A 24,233-nucleotide genomic window follows, 5' to 3' on the forward strand; every position below is an offset into this window, starting at 1 on the left:
AAAAAATATGTAAAAATGCGTGTAAGTTAAGCGGCAAACTGAAGAAGTAGTAACAGAGGAAGAGTTCCCTGACCTCAAGGTATATACTGTTGGTGGGATGTCCTGTTCTCTTGAGAAGATGACCAACGAAATCAGACAGTACATAGGATGGCATTTGTGGCATAAAGAAATTGGACCACCCTGGGAATTGGGCAAACTAGGTTTATAGCCTCCGATGAATCTCTAACTATGTGACTTAAATAAATTGCCTAACTTCTTTGGACTTAATTTTCCTCATTTGCAAAATGAGAGGATTGTGTTGGATGATTCTTAGGTCCTCTCCAGCTTTTGAACTTTCTAAAACTCTCCAAGCGATGCCAGATAAATGGTATGAATCTACATAGGATTTTGGAAAAGGAAAAGATCAACTCCAGCTGCTGTGTTGAAGGAAGATTTCCTGAGGAGCTAGGATTTGAGTAGTACTGCAGTGGATAGTTTTTGGATGGGTAGAAAGGAAGAGGACAGGTGTTAAAATATTAAAGACAACACATTACATATCCTACCTAACGGTCCATTAAAGTAAACAAGCAGAGCATTATTCTTTTTTTTTTTTTTAAGATTTTATTTATTTATTCATGATAGTCACACAGAGAGAGGCAGAGACATAGGCAGAGGGAGAAGCAGGCTCCATGCAGGGAGCCAGAGGTGGGACTCGATCCGGGTCTCCAGGATCGCCCTGGGCCAAAGGCAGGCACCAAACCGCTGCGCCACCCAGGGATCCCGCATTATTCTTTTTCAGTGACTTGAAAACTTTTATCTACTATCTATAGCCTTACATAAGAAATGACAATTCTTGGGAACGCTGGCTCAGTGGATTGAACATGTGACTCTTGATCTCACAGTGGTGAGTTCCAGCCCCACATCGGGCTTGGAGCTCCTACTGAAAAAGAGAAAGAGAGAGAGAGAGAAGAAAAGAAAGAAAGAAAAGCAATTCTCAGATTCTACAAACAAACCCTTCAAGGTTAAGCTATTTCTCCAGTATGAAAAAAAAAAAGTCAAAATACAGATAGTCCCCAAATTACACGTATGACTTTTCAACTTAACAGTGGTTGAAAGTGATACTATTCAGTAGAAACTGTACTTCAAATTTTGAATTTTGATCTTTTCCTGCACTACCTATCTGTGGTAGGACACTCTTGTGATGCTGGGCAGCAGCAGTGAGCCACAACTTCCAGTCAGCTGTTTGATCAGGAGGGTAAACAACTGATACACTTACAACCACTTTGTACCCTTATACAACCATTCTGATTTTCACTTTCAGTAGAATATTCAATTATATGAGCTATTCCCTTTATTACAAAATAGGCTTTGTGTTAGAGGATTTTCCCAACTGTAGCTATTGTGTTCTGAGCACATATAAGGTAGGCTGTTATGTTCAGTAAGTTAGGTGTATTATTTTTTTAAATATTTTATTTATTTATTTATGAAAGACAGAGAGAGAGAGAGAGACAGGGAGAAGCAGGCTCCATGCAGGGAGCCAGAGTGGGACTCGATACCTGGTCTCCAGGATCACGCCCTGGGCTGAAGGTGGCGCCAAACCTCTGAGCCCCCCACCCCCCGCCGCCCAAGTTAGATGTATTAAATGGATTTCGACTTAGGATATTTTCAACTTCTGCCAGGTTATCAGGACATAGCCTTGTTGTAAGTCAAGGAAGAACTATAATGAGGGCGTGCTGCTGCTTCTCCCTTCCTATAAAGGTCCACTTTCTAGAGATAGCGCAGTTATAGAACCATCCCTCCTGTATTCATGACGACTGCATGTGCAGTTCAATTAAGGGTGTTCATAATTCAGAACCTTTTGCTCCAGTTATGCCTGTGAAGATAATGATGTGTGGTTAGATTAAGAAATTCCATTGATGTTGCAAAAAGTGATCATTTGTAGAAAGCACAGGAACTTTATGGCTAAAAGTTAAATATAGTACTTAAAAAAGATTCACAGGAGAATTAGTGGGAAAATGGAAAACTTATGGGATATCTGGATTAAATGTGATTAAAAAGCTAGACCTCAGGCTAGCATCCTTAATATGAAAGACACTACTGACAAATTAATGGAACTCATATTATCTATTTTATCTCTTACTCAGAAACTTGGCATTGAAAGTACAATGGGCCTCCCCTGACTATTAATCGGGAAAGATTTTCCTATAGTATAGTAATAAAATTTCCGAAATCTCCATGCCTTAACACAACAGAAGTTTATTGCTTGTTTATGCTTCCTCATAAGGATCAGAGTCCCTCTTTTCCAGTCTAGGAACCAGATTGACAGAGGGTCCACCATTTTGTAGCTATCTCACCTTGATCATATAAATAAAATGGACTTTCCATTTTCTTTTGCTTTGTTTTAGTTGTACATTAAATCAATATCAGTCTGTCTATAGTGACTTGACATATCCAACCTACATTCCTTTTGCTAATTTTTTGACCTGACCTAAGGGATATTACCCTTAAAAATACATTCTTCTAATACTCTGCTCCCATGTTAAATGTACTAATTGGAAGTAAATCATATTTTGAGTAGGAAATGTTAAATTAACATTATATAATACAAGTATCATACTATAGGTAGATGACTACATGAACTCTAGTTAAAAAGATTATTTTTGTGGCAGCTGGCTGGCTCAGTTGGAGGATCATGCATGCAACTCTTTATCTTGAGGTTGTCAGTTTGAGCCCTATGTTGGGGATAGAGTTTACCTATAAAAAAAAAAGATTACATTCTCTCAAAACTTGAGAAGTAGTACCCTATTAATCACATGGTTAACTAAGTACAAAAATCATTTTTAATCACAAATTTCACAGCTTTACCAACTTTCTGCTACGGTTATGCTACAAAATTAGATGAGTTTGGCTCAAGCAACTTTTATTGAACATCTACTGTGTGCCAACACTTGGCCAAGTTCTTGGAATTGAGATATTAATGTGAGTAGGACATAAATTCCTTGGGAGCAAAAATCTTGTCCACAAGTGTATACGTAGAGATTAGTGTGACGCTTGGCATATTTAATAGATGCTCAATAAATAGATGTTAAGAAAATGAGAGACTGGGAATCTGATCCCAATGTGTATATGAAATAGAGCAGTACCTATGAGCTTGGTTTGCTTCACTTTTATCACTCACAAGCAGAAATTTCTATTAAGGTTGTAGTTAGTCCTTATAAAATCTTTCCCTATTTAGGCAGTGTGTTTGTTTGTTGTTTTTAAAGATTTTATTTTTTCAGGAGAGACAGAGACACAGGCAGAGGGAGAAGCCGGCTCCATGCAGAAAGCCTGATGCGGGACTTGATCCCAAGACTCCAGGATGACGCCCTGGACCAAAGGCAGGCACTAAACTGCTGAGCCACCCAGGGATCCCCAGCAGTATGTTTGAAATGGGAACCTTTTACCTGCCTGTACATACCATATGGATTTCTTTTCAACAATACTCAAAATATCTAATTGTTGTCTGCTCTTCTGAAATAAAGATTGCAGGCCACCAGCAGCCTGTTAATGATAAGCTATATATGTGTCACAGTTTATATAGGGCATTTATATTAATTATTAGTCCACTAAATCTTCAGATCAGTCCTCCAACGTATTATTCCTACTTTATAGACAAGGAAAATATGACTTCTGTGTTAACTAGCTTTTGCAAACATAGAGCTCATAAGTGGCAGAGCTGAGGCTCACACCTAAGTCATCTGAATTCAAATCCAGGGATACTTTCCTTTGTGCCACATGTACCTTCCCACTCTATGCTGCATATAGAACTCCAGCATTTTTCTTCTTTCTAATGGGTAAGCAGCATATAAGACAAACATCTCCAGAGCTTCCTCCCAACACTAGTATTATTCCAATCCTCAGTGTGGTCTATTTTTAAGAAGCTAGAGATGATGTTCAGTGCAACAGTGTATAAACCTGATCCATTGACAGAAAACCAGCAGGTCTTGTTTTTGTTTTCTTAGAAAACTTGCTTTAAGAAAACAAAATAAAATTAAAAGTTAGGTTAGAAGACAGAAATAGCTTGGGACTTAATCGCTGTCTATATATATATATACTGTTGTCAAAATATATCTTCTACCAAAATCTTTATTTGTCATCTTGTAGATGTGTTGTGCTTTCTTTGAAAGGGTCAACTAAAGTAGGGACGTTGTAGAAAGGCCTAAAGAGACCTATAATTCAAGGTGGATTCAGGAAGCCAGCAACTTAAGATTTACAACCTCTTCAGCTGAAAAAATATAGCTCTAGCCACAGGCTTTAGTGAAGTTTTATTTGTATTTCAGCATAGTACATTTCGTTTTGTGGTATTTCCCTTGGTGTTTTAGTTTAGCTTTCCTTTTTCTATTCTCAAGGCAACCAAAATAATTGGTGCTACTCTTAACTATTCAACTTGAAGGAGTTAAGCAGATTAAATGAGATGGGCTAGTTAGTTAGGCTTTTGGGGAGAACTAAACAATATTGCTACTTCCCTCCTATGGAGACTTGGAATAGTATTTTATGTCTCCCAGATGTGGCCACATTCTGCCTAACATCTGTTAGTACATTTTATTAAAATAATGAACCGGCATATGTTTTGAAAAGTGAAAAGAATGAATAAAAATTTTCATTCTGATGCAACACAAATAGCCAACTGTTTCTTTGTAGTTAGTAATGGAGCATATATCTGGGAAATATTGTGATATCCACTTCAGATGTAAGTTAAGGTATGGTTTAATAATTACCGGCTTAAGCTTTCTAATATGAAAAATGTTTATTCCATTCTAATAAACTTTGGAAGTTTTTTTCCTTTCCAAAATGTTTACTGCAAGGGAAGAGATTTGTGCTTTGGCATTGATATAGGAACACTAAGAATCATCCTGGAAGCGAACAAGGAATAGATAATTAAGATTAAAATTCAGAACTAAAATGGAAATTTCTCTGAAAAAAAAAAAGGCTGAAAGATCCATGTGGGGAAGTACAGTTGAAGAGTGCAAAATACGTAAGTCAAATTACAGCTTACTCATACTGCCTTGGTGGACATTTTAATTTTTCCCACTGAAAGCAAGCATGGTGCTAGAATGGTTTTTGTAGGATGAGAGAGTTGAGGGTAAAAACATTCCTTATCTAACATATTTCTTGGAAATGTTTTTAGTAAAGAATTTAAAAGAACTGCCAACTCCCACCCATACAAAGAAAATTTTGTTTTATTTTAGACTATATCAAGATCTGGAAACCCCTGCAGTATCCATCCATCTGCTGAGTCATTAGCATTTTATACTCTACAAAAGAAAGCCATTAAAATATACATTGAATAAGACATTCAAGTAAGTTATAATTTAGGTAAATCTGAAAACCATTCTGGTCAGCCTAGAATAATGAGGGTTTTTTTCATCTTTTTAAAGATTTTATCTATTTATTTGGTAAAGAGAGAGCACAAGCAGGGGGAGCAAAGGCAGAGGGAGGGAGAGGGAGAAGCAGGCTCCCCACTGAGCAGAATGTAGGGCTTGATCCCTGGAGCCTAGGATCATAACCTGAACCCAAGGCAGACACTTAACTGACTGAGCCACCTAGGTGCCCATTAAGAATAGTAAGGTTTTATGTGTTACATAAAGAAAGAGATATTTTCTAAGGATTTTAGTCTATACAAAAGTTTTTTGATTTTTAAAATAAATTTCACAGACCATGCTTATAAGATCAGAATTGACTGTTGTCCCTTAAGAATTATGAAGTCTGTCACATATGGAGTGTGGGATTGAGGTGACTACAAAGGAACCTTCTTGTCATAGTATCCTATTAAAGGTATATGGATGACTTTAACTTACCCTGTTGTGTCCCTCTCCAACACTCACTCTTCTAATTAGTTGTTTTAAGACAATACTGATGTTCTTAGTGTAGTTTCAATTCCTTAACTTCTTGACATTTACACATCTTTAGCTTCTAGTCTTCACTTTTGGACTTTATTCATTAGCTGTCCTGGTTTGACCCTTTCCTAAAATTTAAAAAAGACGACTGTGGGCCTGACCTCAACACAGCTGTCCCTTTTTCCACATGATCCAGTTCTTAGCTATTTGCCAACCTATTCATTTCCTGACTTGCTCTTTAATTAGGCTTGGCCATATTCTTATCCCCTTTAGCTTGGGGCCTGACACATAGTGAATACAAACTGCATCAATGAGAAGATATCAAGCATAACCTGTAGACACTATGCCATTCGTGGTAAAGGAAAAGAGCCATTTTTAACAACAAATGCAGAAAATACAGAGCTCGTTGGTGGAAAAGAACAGAAAACCAATTAGGGGTGTTGCATGTGTCAGGGCAGAAACTGAGCCCACGCTTTGAGGTGTGGTGGAGTCATTTGGACCTTAATCAATGTTAAAGAAACCATAGCTTCCCCGAGAGCCCAGGGAGCAGGGCCCACACACGTGAAAAGTTGATAATTTCCTTTACTGTAGTAGTTATTTTACTGACTATTTATTTAAAGTGCTATTCAATGGTAAATGTCAATCTAGGATTGGGATACAGTGAGAACGTTCTAGGATTCGGAGGTAACTAAAGCTCCCCGTCAAGGACTCAATGTTCCAGTTCGATGCAGAGATAGGCAAGGAAGCAAAGAGTTATGAAACATGGCACTGGGGTGCCTGGCTGGCCTGGTTGGGGGATCTTGATCTCAGGATTGTGAGTTTGAACTCCATGTTGAGTATAGAGAGGACATAAAACTAAAATATTTAACAAATAATAAATGGATGAACAAATAAAGCATGACATCAAAGGTAAAAAAAAAAATTGCTATCTGTGGTATTGAATACTCCAGAAACAATCTTAGATCAGGGATCCCTGGATGGTGCAGTGGTTTGGCACCTGCCTTTGGCCCAGGGCGCGATCTTGGAGACCTGGGATCGAGTCCCATGTCAGGCTCCCTGCATGGAGCCTGCTTCTCCTTCTGCCTCTCTCTCTCTCTCTCTCTCTCTCTCTGTGACTATTATAAATAAATAAAATCTTTAAAAAAAAAAAAAACAATCTTAGATCAGGAGAGCCCATGTTAGGAATGTCATATGATATTGTTCCAGCTACCCCCACCCAAAGAATATCAGCCAACAGGAAAATTTGTTATTGGTGGACTTTCAAGTAGAACCCTATTCGGATGTTTATTTTGAAGAGTCCTGTCAAAACGTACTAATATTTCATACCAAGAGTAAAAACTCAACATGCTATCCATTAATCTATTATTCCAAGTGGAACTTGAAAGTTTACTAGTTCTCAAACTAGATTTAACATCTTTCTCCATCATGCACTTGCCTACATTAGTTGTATGCAAATATGTCCCCCAACCCACCCATGAGAGTGAAAGTAGCATGAGGGCACAATGTCACTCATCTGTAAATGGGTGTATTTGATGTGTCAAGTGGGGGGGGGGGCGGGAAAAAAAATGATGTGTCAAGTACTTTAAGGCCTGTATATATATATATATATACATATATGTGTATATGTATAGATATTTATATATCTATACATATGCTTTGCTCCTAAGATACATCTGTTATGCCTTTAAGCAATGAAAATAACTATAGTTTTTAAAAAGCAGTCACTAAAAATACTTGCTTTGTATATTTTACCAAGTGTGTTTAACTATTACAATAATACTTAGAAAATGAAAATTTGAATAGGTATAATTTTCTATCTACCATGTTCCAACAATCATAATACCAATTGTTGGTTTATGTTTATGAACACAGATATTACATACATTAACGATGTGCATGAAAAATGACACAACTTTTTTAAGAGGGCAATTTGGTAGTTCTATCTCAAAATTTGAAATGTGTGTGTCTTTCAGCCTAAAAAATCCAGTTCTAGGAATGTGTCTTACAGAAGTACTCATACAAGTGTGCAAAGAAATATATGTATATATATATGTATGTATGTTTTTACATTGCTTATAAATATATGAATATAAGTCTTATTTTTATTAAATAAATTTTAGTATTCTATACAGTACTATATCATATAACTTAAAAAAATGAGATAAAGCTACTGTTCAATATCACTCATCATCAGAGAAATAAAAATCAAAACCATGATGAGATACTACTACACACTTGTCAGAATGGCTAAAATTAACAACACAGGAAACAACAGATGTTGGCAAGGTTGTGGAGAAAGGGGAACCCTCTTACACACTGTTGGTGGGAATGCAAACTGGTGCAACCACTCTGGAAACAGTCGGAGGTTCCCCAAAAGGTTAAAAATAGAATTGCCATACAAGTCAGCAGTTGCACTACTAGGTATTTACCCAAAGGATACAAAAATACAGATTCAGGGACGCCTGGGTGGCTCAGTGGTTGAGCATCTGCCTTTGGCTCAGGCCCTGATCCCAGGGTCCTGGAATTGAGTCCCGTATCAGGCTCCCCACTTTGCTTCTCTCTCTGCCTATATCTCTGCCTCTCTCTCTCTCTCTGTCTCCCATGAATAAAGAAATAAAATCTTTAAAAAAAATACAGATTCAAAGGGGAATATGCACCTCAATGTTTATAGCAGCATGATCAACAATAGCCAAACTATGGAAAGAGCCCAAATGTCCATTAACTGACAAATGAATAAAGAAAATGTGGTAAAAAAAAAAAAAGATATGGTATATATATATATATATATATATATGTGTGTGTGTATATGTGTATTTGTGGTGTATATGTGTATATATACATATACACACATATACACATGATGAAATATTAGTCATCAAAAAGAATAAAATATTGCCATTTGCAATGACATGGATAGAGCTAGAGTGTATTATGCTAAGCAATATAAGGAGTCAAAGAAAGACAAATACCATATGATTTAACTCATATGTGGAATTTAAGGGGAAAAAAAAACAGATGAACATAGGGGAAGGGAAAAAGAGAAAGAGAGGGAAGCAAACCATAAGAGATTCTTGACAATACAGAACAAACTGAGGGTTGATGGAGGGAGATGGGCAGAGGATGGTCTAAATGGGTGATGGGGATTAAGGGGGGCACTGGAATAAAACATTGCATTTTATCATAAAAGCAGTAAAGATGCATGTAAAAAGTAAACATCTAATAAACGTGAGTGAAATTTCTATACATATCCACCTATTATTAACTGAAGGACAGGGATCAAGAAAAAAGCTGTTCAAGGTCAGGCATCATCAGCCAAAGCAAATAGAAAAACTAGAACTTGGAAATTCTTTGTTTCTGGAGATCTAGTTGTGTGGGGCCTTGAAAATCAGGGAGTTGATGTCTTATTACTAGATCTCCCCTAAATATTCCTGACCCAACTTAGTAAGAATTTAGGTTAAACAGGGACCAACCAATGATTACAGAACCCTCAAATAGCAACAACCCTTTAAAAGAGTTCTAGGACCTATATAATTATCTTGGAATTCTATTCTTCTCCTAATTTATATCCCACAGTCTCTAGGGGAAATATCAAGTATTGTTTGCTAATTAGACTTCTAGTACTCCCTCCAGAAATTGCTGCTGATTTAGCTTGTGATTACTGGAAACAAATACAAGTTGTAGGTTGGGAATCAAATATTTGAATTTTCCATCATATATATATATATATATATATATATATATATATATATGTATGTATACACACACACACTCTCTCTCTCTCTCTCTCTCTCTCTCTCTCTCTCTCTCTCCAGGGAATTTTTATTTTCTAGACTATTTGAGATCACCATATGGTAAAAAGCTTAGGCAATATATTAGACTGGGTTTAAGAGACTTGACCTTCTTCTAGATTGGATCAGATGACCCAGAGGGTCACAGCAAGAGCACCTGTCATTGTAGTCAGAGTAGAGGGGGGGGGGGTGCAGAGAGAGTCAGAGACTGACTAAAAAAGACAGGTTGTTTCTCTAAAGTGGCCAAATGCCTGGAGCTGGAGCAAAAATACAATACACAGGCAAGAAGGAAGTCCAAGAAAGGGAGGCACAGGATAAGTTTGAGGAGGTGTATTACGCCCACCTGAAAGCTGAATCAGGAGGTCTGAAGCCAAATCATCAAGAGGAGCTATCTTTCCGTCTCTTTCAGGAGAGGATGTCAAGTGAGGTGAGGAATAAGGGCAAGGTGCAACAGGGCTGGTGTTAGCTGAGGCTGGCCAAAGGGCAGCCCTGACCTTGACTCTAGATCCTAAAGATTTCAGTGGGCCCAATCTGAAGATACATACAGAACAGAATATCGAATAAGGGTTGTGAGAAGCAGAGAGTTAATTAGGAAAACTAGAGATAGATCCAAATAGTATACTGAATTTATAAAAAGCTCCCAACATAGATGTGAGCAAGAGCCGGAGTCAATGAGAACTGAACATGGGATAATTGACTTTCTCTTGGTTCAAATTTGTTTGACCTCTGATCCTCTCCAGATCAGTCTCTTACTTTGGCTTCATGTCATGACCCCACACTCTACGTTTTGGAATGTCTCAGAGTTTAATCTTAGGACTCTTTCCCTTCTTAATTTACATCCTCTCTCTTGGTGATCCTATTCAGTAATGTAGCTGTAAGTACTAACCGTATGTTAACTACCCTCAATTTTCCCAGACTTATAGATTTCTAAAAGTTTCTGGAATGTTAAAGACCTCTCCAAACTTAATCCAACTCCCTGTTCAGCCCCTCTACTTGGATGTCTACTAGGGATCTCAAATATAAAATGTCTAAACTAGATCTCCTCCTTGAAATGTAAACAAATAACAATGTATGATTTTTAACTATCTTTTTATTTGTAGCTATAATGTCTATATTGCTTTCTAGAGACTAGAAACTAGTCTAGACTCAAGGGAGCTAAAAGAAGTCACTCCTTATGATTACTTAAAACCACATAAATTGGGATCGCTGGGTGGCTCAGCAGTTTGGTGCCTGCCTTCAGCCCTGGGCATGATCCAGGAGACCGGGGGTTGAGTCCTACATAGGCTCCCTGCATGGAGCCTGCTTCTCCCTCTGCCTGTGTCTCTGCCCCTCCCTCCCTCTCTCTCTCTCTCTCTCTCTCTCTCTCTCTGTGTGTGTCTCTCATGAATGAATGAATAAAATCTTTAAAAATAAATAAAACCACATAAATAACTCAAAATGTAAAATTAATTTTAAGTGTATTTGCATACATGTTCATTTACACACTCCCTTAGCAAGATTCTACAATTAACCACACTCAGTAATTCAAAGAGACATAGACCCTATCCTCAAAGAACCTAGCATCAAGTAGGAGACAGAGACACATACCAAATGTGATGAGGCCAATAAGAGAAATGCAATAGGAATAATTCTTCCTTGAGGCCCATTTTTAATTACACACTATGGAACAACACCTCTCATAGATTTCCAGTCTTGGCAATATTAGCTTTATCCTGAATCAAACAAGAAGAGTTGTAGGTAAATTCACAACGATGGTAATAGCCAAAAATCTCATAAATTGTATATGTGTCAGGTACTGTGCTAAGTATTTTAGAAGCATCATCTCATTTAATCTTTATGCCAACTTTATGAAGAAGTTACCATAATTACTACCATTTTATGGATTAGAAAATAGAGGTTTAATGCATTTCAGTACTTATCCTAAGTCACCTCAAGTAATAGGGTGAGCATATCCATATCCTTTTTGTTTTTTACCACACACTTTTTTTTTTATTATATTAAAATCAGGCAATGGTCTGACAATAAAAAGGCTGCTTATGGAATACTGTTATGTTCAACTTTACTTACAGGATATTAAATCCTTAGAACTAAGGTATCCCCCAGAAAAAGATTAATGGAAACATCGATTGCTTTTCAGACTTGATAGTTGCTTCTTCAATAGGTGGTTTTGCAGAAACACTAAATTAAAAAAAGAAAAAAAACCTTTAGAACACAATGAATTGCATTTATTTCAGTATGCATCCACATCTCAGCATTTAGTGGTCCTGAACAGAAAAGTGGAAAAACGCAGCAATTTGCCAGGAAGTCAAGCCTGCCAATTTCAGGGATCTGCTGTGCACACCGAGTTTTTTTTCTCCATCCCTGCTGAGGACCATGAGACACAGCAGCACCAAAAACAAAGCATGCATCAAATCCAAGGTTCTTTTTGTTCCAATTGTCAGATTCCAAACTAGACCCAAATGGATTGTAAGATGACCACATAAGAACCCTGTTTAAAATTTCTTCAGTTGTTAAAAGCAAAAGCAATTACAGAAAACAGTTCATTCAGAGGGATCGTGTGTGCTTACAAGTATCTTCTATGGCATTTCTCCAAGTTTTGTCACCAAGCACTTTGAGAGCTGGCAGGTCTGAGTACCCCTGGTGACTGTTCTTTTCACTTTATCAAAACCTGAGCTAAAAAACAGCATCAGCTGACGATGACAGCAGAGGGTGTCAGGGCTGAGGACCCAATATTCATTCCCAGGCTGGTGGAGAGTGAGTAAATGTTCCAAACTAAATGAGGGAAGTTAGAGACTCTTTCCAACCTTACCTGATGGCTTTGGCCAAAACAAGGAAGTGTTGGGTGGTGATGCAAAAAGGAACTTGAGGAGAAAGGAAAATGCAGCACCCCTCCATTAAGGTGAGGGAGAAGATATGGGGAAAGCCCTGAATTCCTCACCAAAGGCCAATTTCAGAGGGGAGCAGAGGGGGTTACAATCTATGCTTCGGCTGAGGATGGTCATGGGAAGTGGAGAAAGGATGATGGCTTGGAGGGGGGAGGGCATCATTTAAGACTTAAAAAAAGAAACCAGGGGTGCAGTTGAAGCACCCCTGCACACCCAGCAGTAGTCCCACAGGCTACGACCTGAAACCTTGATGCCTATTCTAGCAAGCCACTCCAAGCTGGAGGGCTATTGCAGGGACAGAGGGGTCGATGGAGGGAGGGAGGGAGCCAGCAGGAGGAAAAGGGGAGAAAGCAGAGACCCCAGGCCCTGTAATCAGCAACAGGGTGATTGTGTGATGTGTCTTTTCACAGTTGAGTTAGCCGTGCCCCACCAGTTATGATGGGAATCAATTTAAATATACTTTCTTGATCCCAGAAATTTAACTATGTGGGCAGTGGTTACACTTCACAGGATGATTTGTTATAGCATAGCATATATCTCAAATGGACAAAAAATTAGTATCATTTACAGTATCTTAAGAAAAATTGCCTTTGAATGGGAGCTTCCTTTCCAGTACTTTTTTTTTCTTTTTTTTTTTTTTTAAGATTTTATTTATTTATTCATGAGAATACACAGAAAGGAGAGAGAGGCAGAGACACAGGCAGAGGGAAAAGCAGGCTCCATGCAGGGAGCCTGACATGGGACTCAATCCCCCATCTCCAGGATCATGCCCCAGGCTGAAGGCGGCGCTAAATCCCTGAGCCACCAGAGCTGCCCCCCGCCCTTCCAGTACTTTTGAGGTCTACAAGATGTATCTAGAAAATGCACTACTGTGGACATTTTTAAGCTTAAAAATGCTTAAAATCGACTGCTTAAATCGAATGGGGTGGGGAGAGGGCCTGTGGTTTCTCTTTTTGATTAATTGCTGTAACACTGTCCTTGGAGCAGCTGAGGGAGTTTCATGTTTTCTTTAGACATCATTAGGCGCCAGAGCTCTTGCAGGACAACTTTGATGCTATATGAATTTTGCCATTTTACTAGCACTGATATGGCTCTTGGGTCCACCACTCCATTTGAACTATTAACTCCATTCATATTAATTTTTGTTACAAATCTTACAAAGGGGGGTGCTTCTGGTATTTAGGCCCACATTCTTTTTTAAGGCTATATATTCGGTTTTCATATATTGTTCTTGGAGACCCAATTATCAATCATCCCTGTCCATCTTAGAAGTGTCTTGTCTTCGTCATCTTCTAGACCTCAGCTAACTGTGCCACCTCCTACTCCTTTCTGGCCTTCTTCCAGTTCTTCCAACAGTCGAAACTTGCAAGACTTTTACTCCCAAGCCCGTGGTGGCTGTCATCTTGCGTCGCAAATCCATATCCTTAACCACTATTCTAAACTACCTTCTCACAATTGGTGACCCTGCTTTAACTAATAATAATGGTGCTAGGTTTCTAAATATTTATACTAAAATAAAAGAATAAATCTACAAATCATCTAAATAGTGAATATTCATTATATTTTAGTGATAATCCCCAATCACTAAAGATAATTGATAAAAAGGACTATAGCATAAAAAGTCATGAAATGTTGGGTTCAGTTTTTCAAAGTTCATAAAGATACAGGATTAATCATTTCAAGTTTCCTGCTGATTGCCTTTGGAAATAAGTTCTTGGTCTTAAATACATTCTGTGTTTTGGGCCTTCTCTTATTACTACAACACAGATAATCTAAGATGGAAAAATCATCAGACTTGGAAATGCTAAGAGAATAGAAGCCAAAGCCTATAAGAAAATAGTCTTCTAAATTTATTATCTCTTATGCATTGATTTATCACATATGGTGGGAATTTAAACCAGATGTATGCTTACTAGAAGAGGCTATCCCAAGAAGGACAGAGGAGAGGAATGTGACCTCAGCTTGAAAGTAGAGAATCAGAACTTGTTGGTGGTTCAGAAGTTTCCTTTTATGATGGTTATATAATAGAATAAAAGTTCTTCATCTTTTCAAATTAACTGAGACTTCATTTCTTAATCTGGAAATTGTTGAAACTTCTGGCTTTTGCAATGCAATATTTTCATATTGGGAAAGACCATAGACTTTCTGAGTAACTCTTGCTTAATCTAAAGCAAAACATTTTTGGAAAATACAGCTCTTATATGTAAATATTAACATTTACACATTCGCACTCGTTTCATTCTCATCTGGAATTTAGATATCAAATTTTAATAGCTAGAATTCAGTAACATATCTTTGCCATCTGCTTTTTTTTTTTTAACTGAAGCTTTAAAAAAATCTATTCTTTCAAGTCACATCTAAGGAAAAAAAGAGACTTAGCCTAACATGAGTAATCTACCTATCGTTATGTAGTCTTTATTTTTTAAAACTTGAAAATTACTATTAAAGAAAATATTTCCGGGATCCCTGGGTGGCGTAGCGGTTTGGCGCCTGCCTTTGGCCCAGGGCGCGATCCTGGAGACCCGGGATGGAATCCCACGTCGGGCTCCCGGTGCGTGGAGCCTGCTTCTCCCTCTGCCTGTGTCTCTACCTCTCTCTCTCTCTCTCTCTCTGTATGACTATCATAAATAAATAACAATTAAAAAAAATAAAGAAAGAAAATATTTCCCATAATAAATGCTTTAGTTTGGGAACAGTCTGAACAAAAAAAACACAGTATGGAACAACTTTACAGTCATTTCTCCACTTTTTGAGGGGAAATTATCTTGAAAATCATTAATTGAGCAAAGAGATATTTCTCAGAAGCACTTGTGATTTAGTTTTCAGTTTATTTTTACAGTACACTTAGGGGTGCCTGGGTGGCTCAGTCAGTTAAGTGTCTGCCTTCAGCTCAAGTCATGATCCCAGGTTCCCGGGATCAAGCCCCACTCAGGCTCCCTACTCAGCAGGGAGTCTTCTCTCTTTCTCAAATAAATAAAATCTTTTAAAAAATACGCTTATGTGATAAGATATTTTTTAAAAAATTAAAAGATAATTAGCCAATTGTAGACAGTTTCTATCCCAGGAGAAGAACTTAAGACAACTGGAGACATGCACGTGTACACATATACTTGTATATTGACTGCCAGAGAGAGTTAATTTGTTCAAAGCTAGAGTGGTCATTGACAATCTGAAACACAGAAAAAAGGTCTTTTCTTTATAAGGAGTTATTGGTAGGAAACTAAACACATGTTTAAAAGAAACTACCTAAATATCTCATTGTATGTCTATGAACTGCCAAAACAATTGATTCATTTAACTTCCCTCAAACAAGTATTGAGCATTGTGTGCTGAACAATTCTAGGCACCAGGGTGGGAAACAAAAAACATGTAAATGATATGTCTTGCTTACCCAAGCTTAAGGTAATTATACGATAACATTTCTTTCCTATATGGATCTAAAATTTGCATGCAGGGAAATGCATAGATATTAAATGTACAATTGGATGAATTTTAACAAAAGTATGTATTCATGTAACTACCACCCCATTGGAGACATAAGACCCTTCCATCTCCCCTAGAAAGTTCCTTCATGTCTCGCTTCCCAGATAGGCAGGTGTGTTCTGATTTCTATCACCATGGGTTATTATGCTTTTGAAGTCACATAAATGGAATTATATGGTATGTTATCTTTTACTCTGTGCAGTGTTTTAGGGATTTATTCAAATTGTTGTATTAGTACTTTATTACAAATTTCTTCTATATACATACATAACATTTTTTAAAAATCCATAATCCTATTTGCTTCCAGTTACAAAGACTGTTAGTCAACTTGTTGTGAATGTAGATTTTCATTCTCTTGGATAAAGACCTAGGAGTAGAATTGCTGGTCATTAGGTGTATAATATTATAAGAAGCTCCTAAACAGGGCAGCCCAGGTGGCTCAGTGGTTTAGCCCCGCCTTTGGCCCGGAGTGTGATCCTGGAGACCCCCGCATCACTCCCTGCATGGAGCCTGCTTCTCCCTATGTCTCTGCCTCTCTCTCTGAGTCTCTCATGAATAAATAAATAAAATATTTTTAAAAAAAGAAGCTCCCAAACAGTTGTCCAAAGAGATTTTTTTTTTAAATATTCATTCATTAGAGAGAGACAGAGAGCATGAGAATGGGAGAAGGGCAGAGGGAATAGGAGAAGCAGACTCCCCACAGAGCAGGGAGCCAGATGCAGGGCTCCATCCCAGGACTCCCAGATCATGACCTGAGCCGAAGGCAGATGCTTAACTGACTGAGCCACCCAAGTGCCCGTGTCCAAAGAGATTATATCATTTCATACTCTATCAGCAGTATATGAGAGTTCTACTTGTACAACATGCTCGCCAACAATTGATGATATCAGTCTTTTCGTTTTAGCCATTTTAGTGGGTGTGAGGTGAAATTTTAATGTGGTTTTAATTCATATTTCCCTGATGACTAATGATGTTGAGTATCTTTTCCTGTGCTTACTGGCCACTTTCAAAGCTTTCACTGCTTTTGTGAAATATCTGGTTTTTGCATATTTAAAACTTTTTTATCCTTTTATTTTAATTTGTATGAGTCTTTTATGTATTATTATATAAGTTCTTTACCAAATATACATATTAAGAATATTTTCTCTAGGGATGCCTGGGTGGCTCAGCCGTTGGGCATCTGCCTTCAGCTCAGGGTGTGATTCTGGAATACCTGGATCAAGTCCCACATCAGGCTCCCTGCATGGATCCTGCTTCTCCCTCTACCTATGTCTCTGCCTCTCTTTCTCTGTCTCTGTCTCTCATGAATAAATAAATAAATAAAATCTCTAAAAATAATATTTTCTCTCAGTGTATGGCTTACATTTTTTATAGATTTTAATTTTTTAGAGATTTCTTTTAGATTAACAGCAAAATCGAGCAGATGGTATAGAGAATTCCCATCTACCTCCTGCCTCTACATATGCATAGCCTCTCCCACTGCAACTTCCACTCAACACCCTGGACCAGAGTGTTACATTTGCTACAGTCAATTGACACATCTTTATCACCTGAAGTCCATAGTTCACATTAGGGTTCATGCTTGGTGTTGTACAGTGGGTTTAGACAAATATGTAATGTGATATGCATCCACCATTGTAGTATCATATCACACAGAGTTCTTTCAATACCCTAAATTCCTCTATATTCTGTGTGTTCATCCTTTCATACACCCATCCTCTGACAATCACTGATCTTTCTACTGTCTCTGTAGTTTTGCATTTTCCAGGATGTCATATAGCTGGAATCACATGTAGCTTTTTCAGATTAGCTTCTTTCACTTAGTAACATGCACTTAATGTTCCTGCATGTCTTTTCATGGCGTGATAGTTCATTTCTTCTTAATGCTGAATAATATTCCATTGTCTGGACACACTGTGGTTTATTTATCCATTAACTTACTGAAGGACTTCGTGATTGTTTCCAAATTTTGGCAATTGTGAATAAAATTGCTTTAAACAGCTGTGTGCGGGTTTTTGTGTGGACATAACTTTTCAGCTCATTTGGGTAAATACCCAAAAGCACAATTCCCAGACCATGTGGTCAGAAATGTTAAGTTTTGTAAGAAACTGCAAAATTGTCTTTTGCCAAAGTGGCTGTGCCATTTTGCATACCCATTAGCAATGAATGAGAGTTCCTCTTGTTTCATATTCTTGCCAGCATTTGGTGGTGTTAGTATTTTGGATTTTTGCCATTCTGATAGGTGTATAATGGTATCTTATTGTTATTTTAATTTGCAATTGTATAATGACAAGCAATAGTAATCAACTTTTCATTTTCATATGCTTACTTGCCATTCATGTATCTTCTTGGATGAGGTGTCTATTCATTTTTTAATCATTATTTAATTAGATTGTTCTAATGTAAGAATTTATTATACATATACATTGTAAATAGATTAACACAATCAAGCTAATTAACATATCCAATATCTCACATAGTTAAGATTTTTGTGTGTGGTAAAAATACCTAAGGTCAACTCTTAAATATGGGCTGTTTCACGAATTTGCATGTTATCCTTGCATAAACACCATGCTAATCGTCTCTGTATCATTCCAACTTCGGTATATGTATGTGCTGCAGAAGTGAATACTTAAGGTTTACTTTTTTCCATACATTTTTACAGTTGTTTCAACACCATTTGTTTAAAAAAATTCCCTCACTGAACTGACTTGGTATGTTGGTAATCTCCAGGATACTATATGTATATGATCTATTTTTGATTTCTCTATTCTCTATACACATACACACGTATTTTATATGGTGTTGTTTAATTCAAGATGGATTCATTATTATATTTTTATAATAATGCATATACATTGTATTATATAAAATTTAAACTTTTTTTTAAAAAATCTATTTTAAGAAATTAAAATTAAAACATTTTCATGGGGATCCCTGGGTGGCGCAGCGGTTTGGCGCCTGCCTTTGGCCCAGGGCGCGATCCTGGAGACTCGGGATCGAATCCCACATCAGGCTCCCGGTGCATGGAGCCTGCTTCTCCCTCTGCCTATGTCTCTGCCTCTCTCTCTCTCTCACTGTGTGCCTATCATAAATAAATAAAAATAAAAAATTTTTAAAAATTAAAAAATTAAAAAAATAAAACATTTTCATGGTTCCCTAAAAATATTGGGAGCCATAGGCACTATACCTAAAGCTAATTGGACCTGACCGGGATAAAGCTAGGTTCTGCACATGTAGCCCTGTCAGAAACTGCTTGTAGAGGCCTGTGAAAGTTTCCTTAGGAGCACATGGTAGGCTTGTAGGCTCTAAAAGTAGCAAATACCTAGGGGCCTGTGATAGTTTACTTTCAATGTTATATTTTCATTGTATTATCCCTATGACTAAAGTCTCATTTAATACTATTATACTGACTTAATTGGTCTATGGGGAATTAAGGAAAATATCTTTTCAGTCAGGGTTCTTAGTCATAAGCAACAGAAGCTGCCTTTGGTCAACCAAGCAAGACAAAAGCTTGAGGTATTTATTAAACAGCATGAGGTAGTTCACAAAATGTTTGGAATGTTTGGAACATTAGGCTCAAGGCCAAGCCTCAGGAAGAATGCCCAAACCCACGTGCCATGAATAAATCTAAGGAGGAAAATGTTGCCACCACCAGCCACTAGAAGTTAGTTTGCCCCACTGCAGTTCTGTACCAGTAAAGTAGTTTCAGTGTTATCATTACAGTCATTGATGTCAATTATCATTTTTGCCAAGAATTCAGTATTGCAGCTCCTGTGCTGCTAGTGCAGTGTGAGAGACTGAATGTTTCATTAATAATTATATAAAAACACTTTGCCACATATAAGACCCAAAATATCTGAAAAACAGAGTCAAGAAAATAAGGAATTCTCCATTTCTCAAGAAAACAAAAATATGACATAGTATACATCCTCAAGAAGCTCACGGTTTTCTGAAAGAGGTAAGCATATGCATAGCTATTGGTGAAACCATTTTCCTATGTAATATAAGCGAAATGATAAGGGAACAGAGAGGAGGAAACAATTTCGAATAAGGAGCATTTGAGCCCTGAAGAAAAAGCAGGATTTTGATGGAACATTCTATGATAGAGGAAACCAAGTGGGCAGATAAGCAGAGTTAAATTGCAGAGTGTATTTGAGGTTTTAAAATTTACAACTTTGGGATCCCTGGGTGGCGCAGCGGTTTGGCGCCTGCCTTTGGCCCAGGGCGCAATCCTGGAGACTCGGGATCGAATCCCACATCAGGCTCCCGGTGCATAGAGCCTGCTTCTCCCTCTGCCTATGTCTCTGCCTCTCTCTCTCTCACTGTGTGCCTATCATAAATAAAAAAATAAAATAAAATAAAATAAAATTTACAACTTTAACAAACCAAATACTTTTTTTTTTTTTTAAAGACTTCGGGAGGTTCTAGAAATTGTTGAGTTAATTGAGAATACCTTTTTTTTTTTTTTTAAGATTTTATTTATTTATTTATTTATTTATTTATTTATTTATTCATGAGAGATACAGAGAGAGAGAGAGAGGCAGAGACACAAGCAGAGGGAGAAGCAGGCTCCATGCAGGGAGCCTGACATGGGACTCGATCCCGGGTCTTCAGGATCACGCCTTGGGCCAAAGGCGACACTAAACTGCTGAGCCACCTGGGCTGCCCCAAATACTATTTTTATACAAGTAATTGTATTCCTTTATAAACTAGTTTTCCCTGGACCATGATAATTATCAACTGACAGTTGGGGGTACCAGGGTGGCTCAGTCAGTTGGGCATCTGACTCTTGATTTCAGCTCAGGTCATGATCTCAGGGTTGTGGGATCAGGCCCAGCTCAGGGTTCACACTCAGTGGGGAGTCTGCTTGAGATTCTTTCTCTCCCTGCCCCTCCCCCTCTCCCTGCCCCTCCCCCTCCCCTGCTCGTGCTCTCTCTCTCTCTCTCTTTTTCTTGCTTGTGCATGCCCTAAAATAAATAAATAAATCTTTTTAAAAAATTTATCAACTGATAGGTCTGTGAACCAGGGTTAAGGTACTGCTTAATTTTAGGAATCAAAAGATCCATTTAAGTTTGAAGGGGGCAGAAGGCAGAAATCAAGGCTAAAGAGAATATATGTGTTAAAGAAATTGAAGGTACTTTAACTGGGAGAAACAACCTATAATTAGAAGAAATATTTAAGTGACAATGGTGTTCTTAATTTAGAAAAGACTTCTGTATATTTGAAGAGACAGAATGAAAAGGGATTATAGATGATGAAAAGAAGAGTGAATGAGATGAGGAGGTTAGGGTAGGATTCTCCTGGGGGAAGATATGGGAAATCAGAGACATTGAAAAGAGGAACACTTATTTATATAAGCTGTGAAGGAATAAAGAAAATGTAAAGGTATTCTAGAAGTGGAAAGGAAGAAAGGCCAAAGAGATCATTTACCAGTAACTTTGATCTCTGTGGAGCAGGCAGTTGAAGGTTAAATCATTTCTTAATAGGAGTTTCTAGAAAGTAAGCTTTTTTTTTTTTTTTTTTTAAGATTTATTTATTTAGGGCTCCTGGGTGGCCCAGTGGTTGAGCTTCTGCCTTTGGCTCAGGTTGTGGTCCTGGGGTCCTGGGATCAAGTCCTGCATTGGGCTCCCCACAAGGAGCCTGCTTCTCCCTCTGTGTCTCTGCCTCTCCCTCTATGTCTCTCATGAATAAATATTTTTAACTAATTAATTTATCTATCTATCTATTTATTTATTTATTTTCACACACAGAGTAGGGAGGGGCAGAGGGAGAGAGAGAATCTTGAGCAGACTCTATACTGATCATGGAACCTGACATGGGGCTCTATCCCACAACCTCAAGATCACAAGTTGAGTAGAAATCAAATGTCAGATGCCCAATCGACTGAACCATCCAGGTACCCCTAGAAAGTAAACTTTTGCGTGGCCTGTTCCCTCTGTCCTGAATGCTTTTTCTCATCACGTAGCTTATCTCTCATCTTCCTCAATGAGTCCAACCCTCACACCGTATCTAAAACCTCCACCTGCTTCCTGCAGTCCTGAACTCCCCTACCCTCTCATTTTTCTTTTTTTTTTTTTCCATAGCTCTTATCACCTTCAAACATACTATATGATTTATTTGGTTTTTTGTTTTCTGTTATTTGTCCCCTCCCACTAGAATGTAAGGTTACAGGACAGAGATTTTTTGTCTCTTTTGTTTACTGAGAATGATGGCTGATCCTCAATAAATATTTGTTGAATGAATAGAAAAGTTGATGTTGAATTGAGGGCAAAAAAAAATAGAAGAGAGCTTTTGGAAGAGTTATAGTTGAAAACAGGACTGCTAGTTGGTTTAAACCACATTATTGTACTACTTTTTCAAAATATTGACATACTTTTGTAACAATTGGTAAACATCTGCCCAGGCAACCTTGGCTTCTCTCCCAGGCCCTCTGTTAGCAATTAAAGGGTAAATACAGGGTGCAGCTAGGCGCCTCTCTCAGACCCTGCTATGTCAGTTCAAGATCCATACCCTTCCTGTACCAGTTTAAAATTTTGAATATATAAACAGTGTTAAGAAATCAGTAAGAGGGGCACCTGGGTGGCTCAGTCATTTAAGCCTCTACCTTCAGCTCAGGTCATGATCCCAGGGTCCTGGAATGGAGCTCCATATCATATCAGACTCCCTGCTCAGCGGGGAGCCTGCTTCTCCCTCTCCCTCTGCCATTCTCCTTGCTTGTGTTCTCTGATTCTATCTGTAAAATAAATAAAATCTTTTAAATGATTTTTTTTTTAAAATTCAATAAAAGATAACCTAATGGATTCCTGGGCAGGCCAGGTTGAGATAAAAAGTGTGAATTTAGAGAGAGCCATGTCAACAAAATTCCATGACTTCCTCCAGCAATTATGAGGCTGGAGACCACACAGTAACAATAGAGATGATCCAGAAAGACCAGATGTGATCACTGAGAGAACACAGGCCAGAGATTTAAGGTACTACGAGGACGTTTCTTTTGGATGGTTGACAGTGGAATCCAGGTTAAGGGTAAAATGTCATTAGGAAAAAAAATAAATAAAATAAAAATGAAAAATAAAATGTCATTAGGAGACTAATGGGTTTGAGGATATGGGAGGACTCCCATCATGAGAGAACCCAGAATGGTGGATCACCCTACTACCCAACTCGCTTCAACTTTAGGGCTAAAAGAGCATAGAGACAGTGTCAACATCAATAATGTTTTCCAAGTGTAATATAGATCTGAGGACCTTGCCATTTCAATTTTAAATTGAAGCAATACCTCTTTATTTGTTTGTCTTTACCATTACACAGAACATAGTATGTGGTCATCTACGACATGGTACCTGCTCTCGAGATGCTTGTCATCTAGTGGGAGAGGCAAGACTGACATTCTTCAAACAGCACATGCCACTTATAAGATTATGTATTATAGATCATAAATACAATTTGAGGGATGCCTGGGTGGCTCTGCAGTTGAGCACCTGCCTTTGGCCCAGGGCGTGATCCTGGAGTCCCAGGATCGAGTCCCACATCGGGCTCCCTGCACAGAGCCTGCTTCTCTCTCTGCCCATGTCTCTGCCTGTCTCTCTCCCTGTCTCTCATGAATAAATAAATAAAATCTTTAAATCAATTAGATAAATAAATACAATTTTACTTTAAATCCTACAAAACCAATATAAAAACAGTGGGTAATAGGCAGCATCTGGCATTCATCCACTGAAGTTCTCTTAGACTCCATCACTAGGATATATTATGGTTTTAGCCTCCCTAGAGAATTCTGTATGCCAGTGAAAGTGTTACCTTGAGATTGTGTTTTAAAGTATTCAAATCCCTTTGAAATGTAATGCTTGTTATCATTGCTGTGATTAACACCTGTACAAGCTCCGGACCACATCATTCCCATTCCAGATTTCCTCGTTAGAAAGAGAAGCTCTGATAATACCTATCCCCTTGCCAAGTAACTATTTCTGCACCCTTTCTTTCACTTTGCAAGAGGTTTTGATTTGCTGTTTGTTTGAATGTTATTAGCAATCTGCAAAATGCAGATCCTGCTCGGGTTTCTACTCTTAAATCACACAGTAATCTGTGTTGATTTTAAGTTAATTTGGATCTACTTTCAGTCTAGACATACGTTTGCCTTGCAGTAACAGGTGATATCATCCCTACATAGGAATATGCTCTTTTTAAAGCCAGCTGTGAATGAATGTACAATATTTTTATGA

General features: G+C 37.9%; 1 protein-coding gene, 1 non-coding gene and 1 pseudogene across 2 annotated transcripts in view; 1 reads left to right on the forward strand and 2 right to left on the reverse strand.

Annotated features, from left to right (window-relative positions):
• The window catches only part of NIBAN1 (niban apoptosis regulator 1), a 213,424-nt gene that overhangs the window by 695 nt on the left and 188,496 nt on the right, over positions 1-24,233 (forward strand). The gene's annotated exons all lie outside the window — the stretch shown is intronic.
• LOC121491000 lies at positions 13,262-14,081 on the reverse strand (annotated as a pseudogene).
• LOC121475079 lies at positions 18,533-18,643 on the reverse strand. Its single transcript, XR_005983617.1, has one exon. It is a non-coding gene; the product is annotated as a U6 spliceosomal RNA (small nuclear RNA).

The sequence above is a fragment of the Vulpes lagopus genome, chromosome 1 (assembly GCF_018345385.1).
Source record: "Vulpes lagopus strain Blue_001 chromosome 1, ASM1834538v1, whole genome shotgun sequence".
In the NCBI taxonomy this organism is placed as follows: Eukaryota; Metazoa; Chordata; class Mammalia; order Carnivora; family Canidae; genus Vulpes; species Vulpes lagopus.